Source organism: Canis lupus, chromosome 29, assembly GCF_003254725.2.
Source record: "Canis lupus dingo isolate Sandy chromosome 29, ASM325472v2, whole genome shotgun sequence".
NCBI lineage: Eukaryota > Metazoa > Chordata > Mammalia > Carnivora > Canidae > Canis > Canis lupus.
In genome coordinates, this window is record NC_064271.1 from 9019992 (window position 1) to 9043924 (window position 23933).

Genomic DNA, 23933 nt, shown 5'->3' on the forward strand with positions numbered 1-23933 from the left:
AAGAAAAAAACATTACAGGCGAGAGGAGAGAGGAAAGTCCTCAAAGAAATGCATACTAAGAGATCTTATCTTTCATGTACCTAACCTGGACCAAAGAAGCTACTTTCTAAGCAATGAGAATGCAGGTAAAAGAGAATAATACAAATGCTACCTCTCACTTCAGTCTAAGAGAATGGCACTGAATAAATATTGTATCAATCAAGAAACTTTCTGTGGGAAATGACAGAAACCTAAATCACCTTGTGCCAAAGAGGGAATATTAATTTTTTTTGAAGATTTTATTTACTTATTCATGAGAGACACACAGAGAGAGGCCAAGACATAGGCAGAGGGAGAAGTAGGCTCCCCTTGGGGAGCCTGATGAGAGACTTGATCCCAGGACCCCAGGATCATGCCCTGAGCCAAAGGCAGATGCTCAATGACTGAGCTGCCCAGGTGACCCAAGAGGGAAGTTAATTGGCTCAGATATCTCCATGTATGGGTGGGTGGAAAGGACAGAGGTGAAGTTGGCCTTGGAGAAAGCCAGATACTACATCCAAATATCTTTCTTGCCTCTCTCCCTTTCTTACTCCCTCTCTCCTTCATTTCTTCTCTTTCTTCCTCTTTCACTCACCTTTCCTCCCTCTCTTCCTGTCTCCTTGGCTGCAGACCTTCCTGTCTCTGTCCCTTCCTTCTTCTTTCCTTCCTCTATGCCAGCTTTATTCGAAGTGCTACACCTTCCCCATGGGAAGGAAACAGGCTCCCAGAAGTCCTGTTCTCATATCCAAAAGTCTCTAACAGCAGCAAGAAAAGGAGCCTTCTCTGCCAGTCTAATCTTGAAGGACATTGAGAGGTTTGGCTTGGGTTACATGCCCATCTCTGTGACAGGGGAGAAAGTAACATGACCAGCATGGCCCGAGTCATGTGTCCCTGTCACTGTGGTTGTAGTGAGAGCACAGGGTAGCTCAAAAGAAGGGAGAAATGTTTTAGGAGAAAGGTGAAAAAATCCTGTTTGTGCTTACTGCGAAGGCCTGCAGAGCATCAGAGCTTTGGCTAGGTCAGTATTAACCTCCTCTTCAGATATGGATTTTTTGTTTTTACAGCTTTATTGTGGTATCATAAAAGTACATTAAACTTCATGTGTTAAAATGTACAATTTGGGCAGCCTGGGTGGCTCAGCGGTTTAGTGCCGCCTTCAGCCCCAGGCGTGATCCTGGAGACCCAGGATTGAGTCCCAAGTCATGCTCCCTGCATGGAGCCTGCTTCTCCCTCTGCCTGTGTCCCTGCCTCTCTCTCTATCTGTGTGTGTGTGTGTGGGTGTGTGGGTGTGTGTGTGTGTGTCTCACAAATAAATAAATAAATAAATAAATAAATAAAATATTTTAAAAAATAAAATAAAATGTACAATTTGATCAGCTTTGACATATGTATACTCTTGAAATCATCACCACAATCAAGATGACAAGCATTTCTATCACCCACAGAATTTCCTCATGTTTCATTGCAATTCATCCTCCTATACTCCACTTACCTAGGCAGCCACAGAGCCTCTCACTGTTACTACAGATTAGTTAGTATGTTCTAGAATTTTGTATAAGCAGACTCATGCAATAAAGAATCTTTTTTGCCCTGACTCTTCTGACTCAGAATAATGTGTTTGAGAATCATCAATGTTGTGCCCATCAATTGGTATGTTCCTTCTTAAGGTTGAGTTGTATTCCATTATATGAAGGCACTGTAATTTATTTATCCATTCCACTGTTGATAAACATTTGTTGTTTTCAGTTTAGGCTATTATAAATAAAGTTGTTATGGGTTTTTGTGTATAAGTCTTTGTGTAAACTGTTGGTGTATCTTTAATTCTTTAAGAAACATGCGAATTTTTCCAGTGTAGGTGTACCATTTCACTTTCCTATCAGCAGTGTGTAAGAGTTCCAATTGTTCCACATCCTCACCAACACTTGGTATGACCAGTCTTTTAAATTTTAGCCATTCTATTCAGTGGGTATTTAAGGGTTTTTATGTTTTGTTTTGGGTGTTTTTGCATTTACCTGCTACACTGATGGTGAGTATCTCTTAATGTGTATATCATCCATTTTTAGACTATACATTCAAATTTTTTTGAGTTGTTTCTCTTGTCATTAGTCATAAGACATCTCTATATGTTTTTGTTATAAATTCTTTGTCAAATATATGTTATAAATATTTTCTCCCAGTCTGTGAATTGCTGAGGTATAATTTTTTTTTTAAATGAATATTTGGTGCTTGTATACTGTCCCCAGCACAGAGCTCCTAAAGCCTTTGGAATTTCCTGAATCAAATCATTCATTTGTCATGAATGACAATCATTCAAAAAGTCATGAATGACTTTTTTTTTTTGAGCACAGTCCACACACAATATTACATTCCTTTCAAGTGTACAGCATAGTGATTCAACAACTCTATAAATTATGCTATCACAAGAGTAGCTACTATCTGCCATCATATGTTATTGCAGTACTATTGACTATATTCCCTATGCTATTCGTTTCATCCCGGTGCCTTATTCAGAACTATCTTTTGTTATTCATAATAAACCTCTTTCAACCACATTTGAGTATAGGCTAATGAAGTGACTTAGGATAAGGCCACTAGAAAGCCTCAGAGTGGAATAATCACCAGAAAGACCAAGTGATGAGATGATTGGAACTTTAAGCCCCACCCATCTACCTGATGGGAGGAGGTCAACTGGAAATTGAGCCCTATAAAAATTTCTGAACAAGGAGATTTGGAAAACTTCCCAATCCATGTCCTGGGAGGGTAGCATGCTCCAACTTCACTAGAACAAAACTTCTGTATTTTGGATCTTTCCAGACCTCACATTATGTATGTTTTTATCTAGCTATTCATTTGTATCCTTCACAAAAACTAGTAAACATAAATAAAGGATCTTTTTGAGTTCTGTGAGTCGTTGTAGAAAATTATGAAACCTTCAGAAGGTGTCCTTAGGACCCCCAATTTATAGCCAGGTGGTCAGAAGTATGGGAGGTCTGGTGCCTGCAGCTGGCATCTGAAGTCGGGGGGCAATCCTATAGGACTGAGCCTTTAAGTTATGGAATGTGTGTTAACTCTGAGTAACCAGCGTCAGAATTGAATTGAATTGTTGAATACCCAACTGAGTATCTGGAAAGTTGGAGAACTGGTTGTTTGTATTGAAGAACACCTCAAACTTGCCTTTTCATTTTTCTTAATGGTGTCTTTCAAAGAACAAAGGTTTTGCCTTTGTTATAGTCCAGCTTATCAATTCTTTCTTTTGTTTTTCATGCTTTTGGTGATCTAACAAATGTTCGCTTATTCTGAAATCTCAAAGATTTTTTCCTATGTTTTCTTCTTAAGATTTTAGAATTTGGGTTCATATTTAGCTCTATATCTATTTTGAGTTGACTTTTGTTTATGATGTGAAGAGATGAGGATTTTTTTCTTTTTTTATTATTTTTTTAATTTTTACTTATTTATGATAGTCAGAGAGAGAGAGAGAGAGAGGCAGAGACATAGGCAGAGGGAGAAGCAGGCTCCATGCAGTGGGAGCCCGACGTGGGATTCCATCCCGGGTCTCCAGGATCGTGCCCTGGGCCAAAGGCAGGTGCTAAACCACTGCGCCACCCAGGGATCCCAGATGAGGATTTTTTTTCTAAACTAATATACAATTAGTTCATCACTATTTGATTAAAAGTCTTACCTTTTCCACATTTAATTTTCTTAGAACCTTTGCCTAAAATAAATTGATTTATATGTGTGGATTAAGTCACAGCACATGGGAGTAATAGTGCCTCAGCATACCTCCAACATTCCAGACATACTTTTTACTCTGTTCCATTCATCTGTATGTTTATCTTTTCACTAATACCAAACTGTTTCAATTACTGTAAAGTAAGCTTAAAATCAAATAAGGTAAGTCATACTTGTGAGAGATTATTTCTTTCAAAATTGTGTCATCTATCACAGGTCCATTGCATTTTAACACATGTTTTCAATTGGCTTTTAAAGTTTATAAGAGAAAAGTCAACTGGAATATGGATTAGGATTGCATCAGATTGATACATCACTTTGGGGATACTTGTATTTTCACAATACCGAGTCTTTTAATCCATGAACATTGTATACATCACTCAATTTATTTAGGTAATGTTTAAATTCCTCTATGCCATGTTTTGTAGCTTAGTGTGAGGGTCTTAAATTTCTTTTGTTAGATTTATTCCTACATTTTTGTCTCTGTCAGAATTTTACATATCTATCCATTTATAATAGGAATTTGATCTAATGCAATTATAATGCAATTCTCTAAGGCTGTTGTTTTGTGTTTAATGCTGGAACAGAGCAGTTAATTCTGAATGGAAGATAGACATAAAGTGAGGAACGGCAAAGACAAGCTAAAAGCCATGAATATAAACTGAAACTGAAAAGTATCAGGAAGATAGACATAAAGTGAGAAACGGCAAAGACAAGCTAAAAGCCATGAATATAAACTGAAACTGAAAAGTATCAGTTGTCTGAAACCCATGAGGACATACTCACTGGACCCTTATCAGTTCTTATTGCTTCCACCATGGTGAATTGCATGTCCTACAGGAGAAGCTGACACCCTGAAGAACGGAGTTAAATCATATCTGGTCATCAGTAAGAGCAGAAAGAGGATTTAAGGGTAAGTGGAAGAGTTGCAGACCTAGTAGTTGTTGCTCTACACCAAAGAGATAAACAAGCAGGTGGACACCAACATGAGTGAGGTGCAGAAGCTGTTTGCCCCAACCTCTCAAGCAAATACACAAAAAAGCTACTACTTCACTTCTGTATTCCAAATATTGAATGAAAATATGACTATTATTTGTCTGAACTGGAAATATTCTGAGAAGGAAACCCCAGGAAATATTCCACCTCAGGTGAGTCTGACACATTACAAAACCACACCAGTTCATTCCTTATCAACTTGCCATCCATACATATGTCTTCAAACCATACTCAATGTCCAAATACAAATAATAGCAAAGTCACATTCCTACCAAACATGAAGCAAACAATAAAAACAGGGTAAGACATTCCCCCAAGATGCAAAGAACTTCCTGAGTCTTGGATTGATGTTCATTCTTCTTCCAGATGATTTACACTCCTCATTTGACATTTTGTAACTTAAATATTGAAATATAAGATAAACTATTATTAACATATCTTATGTTAACTAGGAGACTAGGAAAGATTAAGAAAACAAAAATATTGGTTAATATAAGCACTCATATCAAGACAAGAAAAAATACTCAACTATTACAGTACTTAGTTCTTTAAATGTTTACATGGTAATAGCTGGTAATTATAACTAAATTATTCTGCTATCCATTCAAAATTCCCTTTGCTTTCAGAAAGTACATCAGCTGGTAGTGGTTGGACACTCTTGAGTGACCCAAACCTTCATTCTTGAATGCTCTAGTTATTAGCAATCTTGCCTGAATTGGGTTTTTGTAATTTCCAATGACTTTAAACTCAGGACATGAAAGTACTAAGAAGTGCCCCCAAGGGATCTCTTACATTCCAAGCATGCTGTTCCCCTACCCCCACTGTGGAGTAACTACTCGATTGTTCCTTAATGGTCATGATAAATCAATCATCCCAGCCAATTTAGTAACAACTTTCTTTCCCTGTTAGTTTACTGGCTAAAGCATCCCAAAGTGGCCAGGTAACAGTATTAACTTCTAGTTTAGTGGAATTATTGTTGTTCTCACTGGTGGAAGCATTCATCTTTTGGAATTAAGATCTCCAAATAAGCAGTATCTATAGTTGCAGAAACAGGAAGTACAAATTTTTCTTGTAGATCACCAAGAGACAGAGTAAGACATTTCCAATCCCTCATTCCTAGATGCCTGAATCCTGAGTATGGAAGAAACAATTGATTTGAAGTACATACTGCATCCTGGAGGAGGTTTTCCTACTTATCCTACGTACTGCCACCTAACTGATGCTATAAACAAGTCTTCAAAAGGCCAGTTTGCCTGTTGCTTCGGGATAGTGGGAAACATGCTAAGACCAGTTAATTTCATGAGACTGGACCCATGTCTGCTCTGCATCTGCTATAAAGTGAGTTCCAACGATCAGAAGCAATGATAAATGGAATAGTATGATGGCAGATAAGGCATCAATAAGTCCATGGATGGTGTTGACAGAAGTGTTACAGTCAGGGAAGGGAAATTCATATTCAGGGTAATTGTCTATTGAAGTGAGAACAAAGTGTCTCCCCTTCCAAGATGAAGTAGTTTAAAGTAATCAACTTGCCACCGGGTAACTGGCTGATCACTCTGGGGAGTTGTGCCATAGCTGGTACTCAGTGCTAATCTCTGTTACAGGTTGGACATTCAGTAGTGAGTGGCTGCAGTCAGGTCAGCTTTGGTGAGTGGCAGGCCATGTTGCTGAGCTCATGCATACCTTTCATCCTTGCCACTAGGGCCATTTTGTTCATGAACCCATTGGGCAGTGACAGGAGCAGCCAGGAATGAAGGTGCCTGGTATCTATAGAATGGGTCATCCTCTTCACTTGATCATTAAAATTCTTCTTTGCTGATATCACTCTTTAGTAAGCATTCACATGGAACACAAATAGAATGACATTCTTCACCCATTATATCAGGTCTACCCACTGTTCCCTTCCCCTGGTCACTGGCACTAGTACTACTGTGAGTAAGAGCCTCCTTAAATTGTGTGTGCTAGGGACCTCAGTTGTCTCACTCACCCTAGTCCTGGCCAGGGTCTATATCTCCATGTCCAAACTACTTAAAAGACCAAGAAAATTCTGTCTACAAACTTCTACCATTTATTTTTAGAAATTGAGGAAAATGGGAAAGATACCAGAAGCCTGAAGAGGATTAACTATTGAGCAATTCTGCCCAGAAATTTCAGAAACCATTCATTCATGCATCCCTTTACATGACATTGATAGCATGCCAGACTGGGCAATTTGGACTTTATGCTGAAGACAGCAGGGAATCATTGAAGAGATTTAAGCTTATGAGAAAAGGCTGATGTCATTAGATTTATAGTATTCATAGAAGTCTCTCTGATTGCAGTATAGACTATGGAACAAAAGGGGAAGGGATCGAAAACAGGGAGGACCTATTTTTTTCCTGAATGAACGTGGGAGAAGTGATAGCCATTGTGCCTCAATAAAGCTTATATGAAAAGAAAGAGTGGTCAGTTTTTCTCAAGCTACCCAGGAAGATACTCAAGGGCTGAGGATATTGAAGTGGGAGCCAAAGAGAAGTTTCAAGGATGGGATAATAGTTGCAGAGTCATAGAAAAATATGTAGATAACTAATAGATGAAAAAAAAGGGTAAGGTGCATTCTAGATAAAAGCCACCTGATGATAGAGGGTCTAGTTTAGGAATTGACTGAGTATGGAAAACAACTTTTTTCACCAAACCATGAAAAATTCTAGTGCATTCCATGGGACTCACATTTATGTCTGAGTTCTAACTGTTCTATTTCCTATTTATTGTAATTAATTCACCCATCAGGCAATTAATTCACCCATCCACTCCCAGGCCCAGGTAGTTTTAAGGCACAATAACTGTGTAAGTTGTTTAGACAATTATGTAAAATCCAATTTTAAGCCCTCACATATTAAGTGCTCATAAACAGCAGTTTTTGTTACAAGTATTAAAAATGGTACCTTGAAGAATTGTGTAGTTATGTAAATTTGTGAATCCCTCTCTAAAACAGATAATTAATGAATGTTACCCTCAAGTAGAATCTTGAATGACACTATTTTGGGGTTTCTCTCGATTTAGATTTATTCAAAGTATTATCAATTATTTCAATAAATCCTAGAATATAAGCTTATTAAATTTACAAATAACATCAAGGCTGGAGAAAAAGTATATTTGATAGCAAATTAGAATTCAAAAAGGAAGCAAAACTGGTAGAAGCCTAAATCATTAGGTACTGTTAGCAGAGTTTTAAAAATAGTAAGAATATACCTACATTAACTTTATTTCTGCTTTTCAAACACAATGGGTTGACTCTTGCGTTGCAGCCTTTTCACTAGTTTTTTCCCTGCCAGGAATGTTCCACTTGCTTGGCTGGCTACACTGTGTCATTCAGATGGCAGCTCAAAGTATCTTTTCTGCAGTGGCTTCCTTGCGCACCCCATCTTATATAGCACTATCCTCCTACCTAGCAGCAAGTTATCATATCACTTTCTATCATTGTTTTCATTACATTTATCAAAGTCTAACAGATTTTCATTTCATAAAGCTCATTTGGAATACGGCAGGTGTTTCCTTTGCCTAACGAATATTTCGAATATTTCTCTGATAAGATTCTTTGATAACATTCACAAACCCAAGGCCCCACATATATACTGTTAACTGGACTCTGTCTAGACTCTGCTGGTCCCATACTCAGTTTTCTTCCTTAATTTCTAGAAGTAGCCATCTCCAAGCTAGAGACGCAGCTCTTGGTGAAAGCAGAGAGAACAAATAGGGAGGTCATTGTCTCCATTGTCTGTTCTCTGAATGGTACAGACTCTTGTTTTCTCCTTTGGCTGGCAGGAAGTGAGGGAGAAATTGCTGGATTCCAACCATTATTCCTGCCAGTGGCATCCCTCCATTTCATCTGACCAAATAGCTTCAGGCTAGCAACTGTAATTCTTCATTCAACTCCACTGATCCTTTTTGATACCTTCTGGAAAACTGTCTCAGAAAATGGTCTAATTGTTGTAGTAGGTTGACTGACAGTTTGGGTCTTTTCATTCTATTTTCAGGATCTTTATTTCTTTTTTTTTTAAAGCTAATGGGAGTCACATAGGGGCTACTATCCAGACTACTTTTTAACCACTTCAATCTCCTCACTAATATCCTTTGTATTTCTTTTATGTGTATTGTTGGCTACTTCAAAGTAGGCTATTTGTTGTTCTTTTAAACACACAAGAATCACTTTATACTTAGACCTCTTTAGTTTCACCTTGGAGATTTGGTTTATTGTCCGAACCTGATGTGATCTCTTTCAAATCTGTTTCATAGTTTTCCTTTAATTCTATGCAACTTTGTGCTGCTTGAGATGTAATAGACTATGTTCATATTTAGACATTTTGCAGTGTTAATTTAACTCCTTTCTTTGTATGTTTTAATACAATTTTAATTGAAATATAACTGGCATTCCAGCATATATTTACATATATTTAATTAAAATGTAACATGTAAAGATTTATATGCTTATATATATTTCATTAAGGTATAATTGAATATACAAATCTTGAGTGGAAGCTTGCTGGATGAGCACAAAGTGAACTTCTATGTAGTCACCATTTATTAAAGAAACATCAAATTGCTAGCACCTCTTAAGCCCTCAATGCTGCTTTCTGATTACTAATACTACCCCGATCCCCCAAAGAAATCCCTTCTATCCAGACTTGTAAAGGCATAGATTAAAGACCCTATTATTAAACATTATATAAGTGGAATCATAGTACACATTCTTTTGTATCTTTTGCTTCTTTTGCATTTGAGTTTCACCCTTGTGGTTGCACATATCGGCAGCTTATTTATTTTTATGCTGTAGAGTATTCTATTGTATGGTATGAATATACCATAGTTACCTGTCCATGCGACTATTGAGAATATTGGTTTTTGCCAGTGTTTGACTCTTACAAGTACTGCTGCTTTGAGCATTCCTGTGAATGTCTTTTGGTTCATGTACCTACACATTTCTTTGGGGCATATATGGAGAAGTAGAATTGCATTTGTTAATCCAATGACCTACTTCTGATTCCCTAAGAAATTATGTTTGCTATCTTTAAAATGTGATAATAAAAATGAGGCAAAACAGAAAGCAAGGGAAAGGCTATTTCTCAGACTTTGAAGTGGAACTTTTTCCAAATATACCTACCATTCCAGTATCATATTGACTTTCATGAAATAAAAAGAATCAAAACTATCTCATATTCAGCTTATGAACTGCTGAATGAGGTGGGCCCTCATTAGTGAAATAATGGTTTGCCAGGGTGTTTTCATCACTACAGTGCTTAAGCAGAGGCCATCAGCCCATGATGAAGTAGGCACTTTGAATATGTGATTGGACTACACATCCTCTCAGATCAAAGGCTGAGATTATCTGACCCTCCGGACTTTTCCTTTTAGTATTTCTTTAGCCTATATTATGTTGCATTTTCTGTTGTCAGTATTTATCAGTAGGGTTATCATTTTTCCTTATTTTATATCATCCTATCTCTAATATACAATCCATTTTCAAGTCCTATTGGCTCTGCTTCAGAAATACAACTCAAATTTATTAAATGTTCCTGCATCTTAATTATTGCCACCATGGTGCAAGCCACCATCTGCTTCCCTAGACCACTGTGAAATTTCCAAGCTGGTCACCCAGCTTTCATTCTTAACTATCCCACCACCTCTTGCAAATTTGTCACATCTCAGCTAGAATAGTCTTGCAGGAACATAAGGCAGATTATACAGCTTTCAGGAGGCATGCAGAATAAAATGTAAATTCCTTACCAAGGCCTTATTTCTTCTCCAGCCTCACCTCCAACTTTTCCTTGATCACTAATATCTAGTTGTGCAGGTCATCCTGGACATAGACCATGGGGTATGTCCCAATTAACTCATTGTAAGTTGAAAATATAAGAAGTCAAAAATGGGGATCCCTGGGTGGCGCAGCGGTTTGGCGCCTGCCTTTGGCCCAGAGCGCGATCCTGGAGACCCGGGATCGAATCCCACGTCGGGCTCCCGGTGCATGGAGCCTGCTTCTCCCTCTGCCTGTGTCTCTGCCTCTCTCTCTCTCTCTGTGACTATCATGAATAAATAAATAAAATCTTTAAAAAAAAAAAAAAGAAGTCAAAAATGTGTATAATACACCTAACTTACTAAACATCATAGTTTAGCCTCACCTACCTTAAGGGTGCTTAGAACACTTATATTAGCCTACAGTTAGGCAAAATCATTGAACACAAAGTCTATTTTATAATAAAGTATTAATTCTCTCATGTAATTTACTGTACAGTGTACTGAAAGAAAGTACACTGGTTGCATGGGGACAGAATGGTTACAAGCGTGGCCCTTATGATCACGGGACTGCCTGGAAGCTGTGGCTCTTTGCCCCTGCCCACCATCACAATAGAGGAACCTACTGCATATCACTAGCCCAGGAAGAGCCAAATTCAGAATTAAAGTACGGTTTCCACTGAAATTGGATATGGCTTTTAAACCATCGTAAAGTTGAAAATTCATAAGTTAGACCATTGTAAGTCAGGATCCAATGTACTTGTCTTCCTTTTTCTCAAATACACCTAGCTCATTCCTCCCTCAGGGTATTTGCATAGCCATTCCCTCTGCTTGGAATACACTATCCCCTCATTTTTGCATGGGTGGTTCCTCAGACATCATCTTCTGAAGGAGACCTTTCTGACCACCTGATCTAACTCAGCCCCACCCCTTTGCAGTCACTGGCTTTCTATAGCATCATTCTGTGGAAAACAAGAACAGTCATCATCATATAAAAAGATCTTATACATTTTTATTATTTGATTGCTTCTGCTCTCCTACCATGAGAACACAGTACAAGAACCTGGTCTACTTGCTTCCTGTTGTATCACTGTAGAGAAACTTTGCAGTGTATGTTGCTTGAGTGATTGAGTAATTTGTCAAACTACTGAATTAGTAAATTCACTATGATATGATATGCTCATTTTTTATGATACACTCATTCTTTCTGCATTCTTCCTCTAGTGTCATCCTCCTAATTCTGACTTGTTATTGTAAAAACCTTACATGTAATTTATGCTTGTAGTATGCTGAGTACATAACTGCTGAGGTCTCATCTTTCTTCATGAAATCTATTTATACACAATCATATAAACATTATCTTCAGCATATCAATATTTTACATTTCTTAAAAAATGTTTTAGATTCTTTAATCTTGGATCAGTTAAATTGTCATAAATGATCTGCCTGTCATTTGGTGAAGCACCAACAATATACTATTGCTGCCACCCAACTCATCTTTTCAAACACCTGGAATTTCTCTGCTATAAAATATAATTCTTAGATTCTCTTTTAAGTGTTCTGAAGCTTTTCTTATCAGTGCAGAGGAAAGAAATCCAAGTGAAATGACCAGAAGCTGGAACTCTGCAGGCATATTTGTGGCTGGGTTTATCCTACTACTTGTACATTATGTGGTTTACCTCAACATGTGGAAAAATCCAGTAAGTCCTTCATTGCTTAGGGTGTAGTTAGTGTCTCATGTAACTTAGATGCTTTATTCTTTTTACAAATATCTCACGATAAACACACAATATGTTGAAATCCATTTTGAATAATTCATGTCTATTTGCTTAAAGAAACAGAATGTTATCTATAAAAACTTTTAAATAAGCATGTTTCTGCATCCCTTTTACCTCTACTAAGAGTGTTCCAATCCCATAAATGTGGGGAAAATGCCTTTAGGTTTATTGAAGTCATTTATTCATGGGAGTATACAGAATGAATCAGACCTATCTATCAGGAAAGACAAAAAGAAAGAATTCTGAGTTGTGACTATACCAGATTTGCTTACAACAGGAAATGTACAACTTTTCTACTTCAGGTAACATAATTTCTCTACTATCGGGGTGATAAATTAATGTGTACAGTGCACCCAGAGTTTATGCCTCACTTATTACATTTTTTAAAAAATAGCTCTAAGAAGTCATCAAAATATTTGGTTTAGTTTTCCTGACACTTTCAATGACCTCATCAATTTCACTAATAAGAAAAAGAATTCTTTTTGTATTTAGTCTTGAGAATTAAGAGGATCTTAAAGATCTATTGGTTTATTTTCTTTGGGATCTTGAGGATTCATGAGGGCTTACTATTATTTTGCTATATCTATAGTAATATTAGACATACTAATCTGAATATAAAATTAAGATGATCTTAAAAATAGGCTAAAACTTTTCCTTACTCCAAAATCTCAAAGTTGTTTTTTATGTACAATTTTAAAACATCTGTTTTATATAAAAATTTGTTGAACATTAAATCACATAATTATGATTCATATTACTGTATATTTCTATTAATCCTGCCTATTTCTACATTTAAAAATCTTATTTTACCATTTAATTATGCCCATCAACAGAGGTCAAAAAGGGGGCACCTGAGTGGCTCAGTGATTGAGTATTTGCCTTTGGCTCAGGTCATGATCCCGGGTCCTGGGATTGAGTCAGGCATCAGGCTCCCTGCAGAGAGCCTGCTTCTCTCTCTGCCTATGTCTCTGCCTCTCTCTCTGTGTCTCTCATGAATAAATAAATAAAATATTAAAAAAAAAACAGAGGTCAAAAGTATTCAGCAACAATATTTTATATTCAAGTTAGTACTAAAAGATCAGTGACTCTCTTATGACCATCTAGAATCTTTGGAAACATTGTTTAGAAGCAGTCATCCAGGGATCCCTGGGTGGCGCAGTGGTTTAGCGCCTGCCTTTGGCCCAGGGCGCGATCCTGGAGACCCGGGATCGAATCCCACGTCAGGCTCCCGGTGCATGGAGCCTGCTTCTCCCTCTGCCTGTGTCTCTGCCTCTCTCTCTCTCTCTCTGTGACTATCATAAATAAATAAAAATTAAAAAAAAAAAAAAAAAAAAAGAAGCAGTCATCCAACTGGCTGGTGTGTCATTCACTGATGATTCTTATTCTCGTCATTTCTGAAGTTAACTTCCTGTTTTAAATATTTGTTCACCATAGACCCTTAGAGCAGTTATCAGTTCTTTGTTTTATTTACAATTATAATTTCTCTAACAGAAAAATGCTATGCTCCTCTTTTTAACCCTCTCTTTTTATAAAGTCATATTAAAATTTCATTTCCTCAAGGAAATTTTATAATCAGCCTCCATCTGACTTCTCCATACAGCATCTGTTTGGTACTTATTTGAAACTGATCTTGCATTATATTTATTTGGCCTTGTTATCCAGTTTTTTCATGTGTATATTCTATTACTTTAGGAAATAAAAAAAATTACCCATGGATTGAAATGACATCTTATAATTTGCTGATAACTCTGACTCCTTCCAGCCCTTTTGCATTAGATGCACAATGCACTCTCTACAATTTCAGTAGATCATTGGAAAATCTCTCATATGACCAAACTCATAATAGATGGGCACATCTCCATAAATTATGCAATCGCTTTACTCTAGCATTGCAGTTAGGGCAGAAGATTGCAACCTACATGGCCCAATCTATTCCTCATGCAATAATTTATTAAAACAGTCTCTTAAATATAATAAGCTTCTCCATTTAAATAGTTTTGTCCTTTAAAAGATTCAATCATTAAGAACAGCAAGGGCTTTCCCATGTAATTATTAATACGTGTTCATACATAGAGATAGGCAGATAGAAGCTTATGAACAACAGTTATTTACTCATGTCTTATAACATTTTGCAAAGTGATTTATAGTACACTTAGAGTTAAAGCATTAGATCTATTGCACCAGAGAGAAAAGCAGAGTCTGTGTGAAGAAAGATAAGGGGAAAATCGCAAAATAAAAATTTCTAGCACCAGGGTTGCTGTGTGCACTTCTCCAGGCAGTGCCACCTGTGGAGTTGGGCACTGGAGGCCATTTGGTTTTGTGTGGCATCCCTGCAGAAACCAGAGTGTAGAGAGGGATATTAAATAATTTTAAGCTTCAGTGCCAGTCCTTAGTTAAATAGTCTTAAAAGTTTTATGGATGTCTTGTAAATCTATTATAACCCATCCTATCAAAATATATAATGGTCCTTACCAATCATTTTTCTTAGTTGAAAATAAAAATAAATATAACAATAAAAAAGTAAATTATGTATTTAAGATACATGTGAATAAAATAGAAGTGAAGGAGAAAGCACAAAATATAATATTACCAGCATCAAAAATTAAATACTTTAAAGTCAAAACTGTCTGCAAATAAGCCATAAGCATTAAAAATTTATACTGCTTATATGAGTCTTATGTCTCAAAATAAGAGAAGTTTTTGTAGTGACATTTCAGTCTCTAAAAAAAATCATCATTCAGGAAAGCTAAAATTATTTTATGCTAAATTAGTAGCATAAAAGCTTTCATAATAGCATATGATCTTTCATGTGAATTATATGTCCTCGGTTATTTCTCAGTCATATAACGGTATCTTTTAAACATTATTCAACCACATTAAAAATTGAAACATTGAAATTTGTTACCTGACATATCAGAAAAAATATGTATACTTTTGAACTTAAATCTTTTTTTAGAAGCAGAGGCACAGGAAAACAGATTTATTATCTATTACATCAACGAATTAGCTCAATGCAAGTTAAGGAGTAGGTTGTTTATATAAGATAATCTTTCTGTATTTATAAAGCTATGTGGAAAGTGCAACATATCAGATGGGCTATATACTGGTAGGAAATGAGTGTGTATGGGTACATATTCATTTTAATTAGTCGATTTTAACTAACCAAGAATATAAATCGTATACTGTGTATATAGCTGCCTAGATGGAGCTACAGATAGCCCATACCATGGAGGAAAGCATCTTTTAGGATTTTACAAGCTCATTACTTCCTCTGCATATGTCCTGTTGTATTTGGGGCTCACATCTAAAATTATTATTTAAGAAAATATTATTGGAAAAACTGTCTTTCCTCCGGTAAGAATGAATCCTTTTCCAAATATTAATTGACCAGATATGCATGGGTTGATTTCTGAGCAGTCAATTCTGCTCCATCCATGGGTCAAGGTGTCTGTTTTTATGCCAGTACCATACTGTTTGGATTACTATAGCTTTTTGATATAGTTCAAAAATCAAAGAGTGGGATGTTTCCAGTTCCATTCTTCTTTCTCAGGATTTCTTTGACTATTCCGGTGTTTGTGGTTCCTAGTGAATTTTAGGTTACTCAATAGAGAAAAGGGTTTCATCAGTAAGTCTTGCTGGGAAAATTGGATATTCACATGAAAAAAGGAAAAGAAGGAAGGAAGGAAGGAAAGAAGGAAGGAAGGAAGGAAGGAGGGAGGAAGGGAGGGAGGGAGGGAGGGAGGGAGGGAGGGAGAGAGGAAGGAAGGAAGGAAGGAAGGAAGGAAGGAAGGAAGGAAGAAAGAAAGAAAGAAAGAAAGAAAGAAAGAAAGAAAGAAAGAAAGAAAGAAAGAAACTAGATTCTATCTTAAACCACTTGCAAAAATTAACTCAAAATAGATGTAAGACTTAAATGTAAGACCTGAAATTACCAAACTCCCAGAACAAAACATAAGGAAAACTCCTTGACATTGGACTTGGCAATGTTTTTTACTTTTTTGTTTTTGGCTATGACACCTAAAGCATAAGCAACACAAAAAGAAATTAGTGGGACTACATAAAACTAAAAACCTTCTGCATAGCAAAATAAATGATCAGCAGAATAAAGAGACAATCCATGGAATGCAAGAAAATATAAAAATATTTGTAAACCATTTATGATAAGGGTTACTATCCGTAGTATATAAAGAATTCATACAACTCAACAACAACAAAACATACACACAAATAATCCAATTTAAAAATTGGCAAAGAACCTGAATAGACATTTTTCCTAAGAAGATATTCAAATGGCCAGCAAATACACTAGAAGATGCTCAACAACATCACTAGTCTCAGGGAAATACAAATCAAAACCAAAAGAAGCCATCACCTCACATCTATCAGAATGGCTATCATCAAAAGGACAAGAAATACGTGTTGGAGAGGCTGTGGAAAAAAGAAAACCCTTGTGCATTGTTGGTAGGAATGTAAATTGGTGCAGCCACTATGGAAAACAGTATGGAGTGGCCCCAAGAAATTACAAATAGAAATACCACATCATCAAGCAATTGCACTTCTGAGTATTTGTCCAAAGGAAATAAGAACACTAACTCAAAAAGATATGTGCGCCCATTCATTGCAGCATTAATTACAATAGCCAAGACATGGAAACAATCTAAGTGTCCATCACAAAAGAATGGCCAAAGGAAATGCGGTATATACACACAAAGGAATATTATTCAGCCAAAAAAAGGAAAGAAAATCCTGCCCTTTGCAATAACACAGATGAACTATGAGTGCATTATATTAGATGAAATAAGTCAGACAGAGAAAGACAATAATGTGTGCTGTCACTTATATGTGAAATCTTAAAAACTGAAACTCTTATCAACAGAGAACAGACTGGTTATTGCCAGGGGGCAGGGCAGAAGAGAGGGTGGTCAAAAGGAACAAACTTCCAGTTAGAATATAAATATGTTCTGGGATGTAATATACAGCCTGGTAACTACAGTTAACAATATTGTATTGTGTATTTGAGAGTTCCTAAGAGAGGTTCTTAAAGGCCCTCATCACAAGACAAAAAATTTGCAACTATGTGAGGTGATGGATGTTAACTGAACTTAGTGTGGGAATCATTTCATAGTATGGTCATGTATCAGATCATTATGTTGTACAGTTTAAATTTATACAATGTTATATGTCAATTACATCTGAATAAAATTGGTGGGTTGGGGGGTAGAAAATATTAGCAAGGCCTGTACTACTGGGGGAAGAAAGCAGAGTCAGCTGTTAAGTATGCCCAAAGAACTGCTCTGCTTCCAGCTTTCCAGTATTCTGAAAAGCCCATTTTACTGTGACTCCCTACCACCTCCACCATTCTTCTGGGTGATTCACATCTTCTTTGCTACTAAAACTGTCATCACAACTCTATTTTCTCAAATATAATATTTTCATTTAGAGAAAAAATAACACCTTGCACATGGGAAATTAACAAGAATAATTTTGCTATTCATATCCTTAACAATGTGGCTTTATGAATCTTTTCAAATCCAAGAAAGAGCTAGATCTTCCTGTAATTCCCCATTTTCATTCTCTCCTGGATTCTGATGTGCATTGCCAGGTGGGAAAAGTGCCCTGCTGACTGTTGGGAGCTGCATGCAGATTAGGGACTTCTCGAGCCTGATAGCACTTTCTGTTCTCCACTTGCTCATGCAAGAAATGCTGCAGTATAGAACTTTAGACCAGTTTCTAGGCATTGAAAGTTGACAAATATAAAGTGACATAATAATTACACCACTATCAGAGCATGGATTTATCTCAGTGACTATCTGATGAAATGTTGTCAGGTGCTCTGATTTTGCTAAGTAGTGTGAGAAATTTCACAAGAGGAGTTATCTGCATCCCCTGTTCTCATATAGCTTACAGTCTTAATGAGGTTAATGAGGAGACACCCGAATGCATACTAAGGTCTAAGTTCTGAGAAATAGGCAATCTAATCAAATGTAACATAGGAAGACCTTCTAAGAACATCATGATTAAGATATTTACTAAGAGTTTGGGAACCCAGCCAATCCAAAATTCAGAGGATTATTATGGTTGATGATCATGAGAAAATTACGCTAGTATTTAAATTTTCTATTTGCTACTTTGCATAAAACTCCCAACTCACAGCTAAGTAGAAAGCAGAGAGTGTCACAGGAGATGTGCATATTGATAAATGCCATTAATTACATATCAAGATTTTTGTAGCCTGTGTTGACCATGCGTATCCATACTTCTGTTCTATCAGCAACAGCAAATTGGCAACATATGCTGATTTGTTTTTTCCCAAAAGATTTAGACATACTATGATTTAGTCTTCCTGTATATTCTCTGGTGGAGTTTGGACAAAGAATTTGGATTGCTTGGAATAGTGAGCTGAGCAATAGAGATATTCTCTTTATCACTCCATTCTGTCTTTTACTAACCTTTCTCCTTCTGTTCCTCTACCTCATTCCTCTTCTATGACAAACTAGCTGGCAACTTGCAAATGCTGATGTGCTAAAGGAATATCTACTTAGGAGTCTTGACTGCTGGTGGTGAATCTAGCGGAAAATTTAAAGTATGTGTAACTCGTGAATAAATAAAATGAATTAGTCATTGAAGTACTGCTCAGAAGATTGATTTTTACCAATTTGAGGAATGGAAGAATAATATAGAAGAGGTAACAAAGAATGTGTTTGACTGGTTTGTGTGATTACACAACAAACCAGGAAAGCTATTGTACTAAGCCCAGGTAAGATGTGAATGACTAGATGCATGAGTGAAAACATTGAAAATGAGAGATTTGGTGACAGAATAAGTGAGGGAGGAATGAGTGGGTGAATGAACTAAAATTCACATCTATACCAAAAGCACTCTGACATTTTGTTAAAAGTTCCTAATAATTTACAGGTGATTTTTCCAAATGTCAGAAATACCATTTCTCATCATTCAGATTAATACCAGGTGACTAAAAAATAAAATGCCTACACAAAATTCTGAATATATTTTTACCAAACATTTAGAGTACACTTTAAAACGAGCTCACAGGGAAAAAACACTCATTGAACCCTTAGACTCATGTCTGTATACCTACTTTAAGCATTTTTTCTATTTTTTAAATAGAACAAAATAGCTATTATGTATCAGTACCATCTGTGGCTCAGATACCTAATAGTCCCTCACTTGTCCTTTTCTCCTTGTTCTCTCCTGCTTATTTCCTATTTTTGCTTGTTAGCATCTTTACTATATAATGGTAAAAAGGAGGAGAAAGTTCAAATTAGTTCATTTTTCTGGCTACTAATGAACTGGTTTAATATTTGATTAGGACAAGGTTTGAATGAAATTAGAGATTTCAGTTATTCATGCCACTTCTGATTTTGGTTCCAGGGAAAATGAGAATTAGTGAGCTGTGCACGAAATGGATTATATTTCTATTAAGTAAGTAGCTTAATGTTCTAAGCTTACCTTGCCACAAATAGTTTAAAAATGTTCCGTATATTTGGTATATTATTCCATATCATGAGAGTACAGAAGGTATATATACATAATTTTAGAGATTTATTTATTTATTTGAGAGAGAGAGAGAGAGAGAGAGAGAGAGAGAGAACATGAGCAGGAGGAGCAAAAGGAGAGGAAGAGGGAGAGAGAATTCCAAGCAGACTCCATGCTGAGTGTGTAGCCTGAAATGGGGCTCCATCCCATGACCTTGAGGTCACGGCCTGAGCCAAATTGAGTTGGATGCACAACTGACTGTGCCACCCATGTGCCCCAGAAGGTGTATATATTAACCTAGTATTCCATATACCATGCAAACAAATTCTGGCAGCTTAACCCTTTCAAGTTTTGAAAATATGGAAGCAAGCAAAAGTTCTGAGCCAAATGATAACAAGAGTTGGTGTATTGATTTTGTAAAAGCAGACACACTACATCTCAGTTTTGAAGCATAGATCAGTTTTATGTCTGGGAAGGACCTGCAGAGTTTCGAGCTCCTCTGCATAATTAATTCATTATACACAATATTTGGCAATCTAGACTTTCTCAGGACATTTTCTATTGTGTTTGGTGTCAATAACAGACTAGGAAAATCAGTTCTTTCAGTTCATCTGTGTGTCCTCCATGGTCTTAGCATCCAGGGGGCATTTCATCATCAGCTCCAGCTCCTGGGTGCCAACGATATCAGCTTGTCCTTTATCTGTGTTCTTTGTAGTAGCATTTCTGGCTCCTGCTAACATCTAGACTGACTCCCTTTTCTTGTTTGTCTTTCAGCTTCTTGAGAACTTTTGTAAGGATAACCTTAGTTATTAACAGGTGGTAGATGAGCATTAGGGGTGTAAGAGATAGCCAGATGGAGTCAGGTACAGCATTTGGATTTGTTGCTTTGTTTTTATCTCTGATCCATTGCAGTCCATTATTTGCATACATACTATACCATACAATGCAATATAATGTTCCAACAATGGCAAATTGCTATAAAACTTCTTGAATCCCAGCTTCCACTTTCTAACCTCATCTTGTCCCAGAATAATAGTCAACTCACAGAGTACTGCTGGTCTACAGACAGCACTCTGAGTAGCACTAGTCGAATAGAGGGCAGGAAAAAAAAAAAAAAAACCTGCTCTGAAGGTTAGAAAATGATCTGGAAGTTGGGGATCAAAATTCTGGAGTCCCTGGTGAGTTAGAGGTGGCTGGGGACATGGAATTGGAAGACAACGCATAGGAAGAATGCGTTGGGAAATAGAAATAAAAACAGGTTGGGGCAGAACATCAATGAGCCCTGTAATGTGGCAGACAGAGAAACAAGAAGTGAAGATGGGCAGAGATGCCAGAAGAGGAAAGAGAAGCAGAAGCTCCACAGCATGCCATTTGGGTCCACTGAGGTATTAAATAGGCATTCCATTCTGTGTGCCCTACTGACAAAGAGGCTGCGATTCACGTTGCCTACCCCAAAAGTCAAACGTTGAAATCCTAACCTCCTCAAGTGATGTTATCAGTAGGCATGGCCTTTGGAGGTGATTAGGTCATGAGCGTGGAGCCCTTATAAGTGGGATTAGTGCCCACATAAAAGAGACCCCAGAGAGCCCTCTGCTCCCTTCTCCTTTCTGACACTTAAGGACAGAGTGAGATGTCCATTGGTGAACAAGTAAGCTCTCGCCAAACACTGAATCTTTAGTATGTTGATCTCTGACTTCCCAACCTGCAAACTAGGAGAAATGAACTTCTATTTATGAGCCACACAATCCATGGTATTTTTGTTACAGCAGTTCAAACGGATTAAGACACAGGAACATAAATGTATTACATATTTTAGAAAGAAATCCATCAAAACAGTTGGAGCAATTTACTTGAAAAATTCAATCACAGAGAACAGTGCCTTTCTTCATTAGTGATACAAATATGTGAAGCATCAGAGCAAATAGAACTTTCTGTAATAATGATGGAAATAATTTTTATCTGTGCTAATGGGGTAGCCATCGGCTATACATGGCTATTGGACACTTGAAAAGTGCCTCGTGTGACTGAGAAACTGAAGTCTTCATCCAATTCAACTTTTTAGAAAATATTTTATTTATTTATTCATGAGAGACACACAGAGAGAGGCAGAGACATAGGCAGAGGGAGAAGCAGGCTCCCTGTAGGGAGCCCGATGCGGGACTTGATCCCCGAACCCTAGGATCACAACTTGAGCCAAAGGCGGATGCTCAACCACTGAGCCACTCAGGTGCCCCTCATCTAATTCAATTTTAATTAATTTAAATTTAAATAGTCACATGTGGCCAGGCAGTATTTATTAAATAGATGATTTGTATGACTCAGAGGCAAGTTTGGGTTAGAATAAAAATATATAGGCTTTGAGGTCACATGGACCAGCCTTTGAATCCTTTGATTACTAACTCAGTGACCTTGGATACACCACTGACTTTCCCTGGGCCTGAACTTCTTGTTCATAAAATGAGGGTTATAATATTTACGTTTAGAGCCAGTGCTACAATTAAAAATGAGGCATGTAAATTGCCTAGCGCAGACCAAATATTCAATAAATGATAGCTGTTAGTAGTCTTAAATGATGCAGGTCAGTATTCGTGAACATAATTCAATTGTTTTGATTTCTCTGATCATCAGTATGAACATGTAACAAACTGTGAAATATGCAATAAGAGATAACGCTAGGGGCTGTTGCCTTTGGTGGAGTAGTCTCTTCCGGTGATAACTGACAATGCTTTTCTAGTTAGTGATTCTCTTATCTCTGCCTTGCTGTGAGCTGTCCTTTTACAGTGTGATTGCTTCTGGCAAACCCACCCTGCTCCTCCTGGGAAACATTCCTCACTGCTTTTTCTTTAACCTCGGAAGAGCTAGGGGCTGTTCAGGAAAAAAGACAAATGGAGTTTGTTCAATCAATACCTTTAGTTTTACAAACAATTCTAAGTCAATGGAGTCTGATCAGATGGCCTCTCAAGTTTTTTCTGTGGAATGCAAAGCACAAATTCAGAGACATTTACCTTAACCCCGGCTGATGTCAAACTCTTGGGAGAACTTCTAAAAACTAGATACATGACCATCCCTCCCCCCTAACCTGGTGCTGTTAGGAGCACTCCAGGCGATTGTATCATGGTTTGAAAATTATTGGTGTATCCGTTTTTCCAGGAGAGGGCTGTGGACAGATGAAAGCCCAGGTTAAATGAGAGATTTTTGGACCGCTCGAGGGCAAGGACATGGCACAGACATTACGTGGATCCAGCACAAGGATGTGGAGCAACCCTGAACATTGGGCTGAAAATTTCCCTTGGAGGATCAGAGCCAATCATTTTAAACAAGTGTCACTCAGAGCTGGGCCTGGATTCCAGAACTAACTTTTCTTTTTCTTCTAAGCTACGCTGTCAGGTTTCTGGAGATGGTTCAGCTACTTGTGCTTTTAGTGGGGCTCTAGTCTATTTATGATCTACTACTATTCAGCTCACGGGCTTTCACGAATGAAATTTCACTAGTTGTGGTACCCCCATCTGAAGAAAAACTAGTGAAAAAACTTTTCCCTTTGTTTTTAAAGATGCACTTGTTATATATATATAGAGAGAGAGAGAGAGAGCTCAGAGTGCGAGGGGGGAAGGGCAGAACCAGAGGGAGAGAGAATCCTCAAATAGACTCCCCTGCTGAGCAAGGAAGGAGCCAGATCCCAGGCCTCTGACAGATCCGGACCTGTGCCGCTTAACCAACTGAGCCACCCAGGCGCCCCTCTTTTCCCTTTAGAAAACACTCCTGCAATCAGAAGCTCAGGGCTATGTCTTCATGTCTGTCTGACCCACTCCCTTGCTACCCGAACTCTTACTGCTCACAGTGACCTGGGAGTAACGCTACATACTGATTAGTGTACGGATGCTTGTTAGGGTACTAGCCAAATATTGTTACATACTTGTGGAGACTTTCTGTGGAACAAAAGAATTCCAAGCATAGGCCAATGGCCCACTTCTCCGGAACAATATGCAACACAATAAAATTCCAGCACAACAAACCGATTTCAACAGTCCCTGAAAGTCTGTTTCAGGCCCTAAAATTTTCAGTCTAGAAAAGAGGAAAATGTCCTATATCACTAAATATTGGGGATTATGAAGGCACGTTTCATTGGAGTAATGGACAAGACAAAAAATT

The 23933-nt window shown here is 37.4% G+C and overlaps 1 long non-coding RNA gene across 1 annotated transcript in view; it reads right to left on the minus strand.

Moving 5' to 3' along the window:
* Window positions 1-1561, minus strand: part of LOC112678482 (uncharacterized) — a 29422-nt gene extending 27861 nt beyond the window's left edge. Inside the window, exon 1 of the long non-coding RNA XR_007406971.1 lies at window positions 1511-1561. This is a non-coding gene — a long non-coding RNA (uncharacterized LOC112678482). The remainder of the gene's footprint in view (window positions 1-1510) is intronic.
* Between the last annotated feature and the right edge of the window lie 22372 nt (window positions 1562-23933).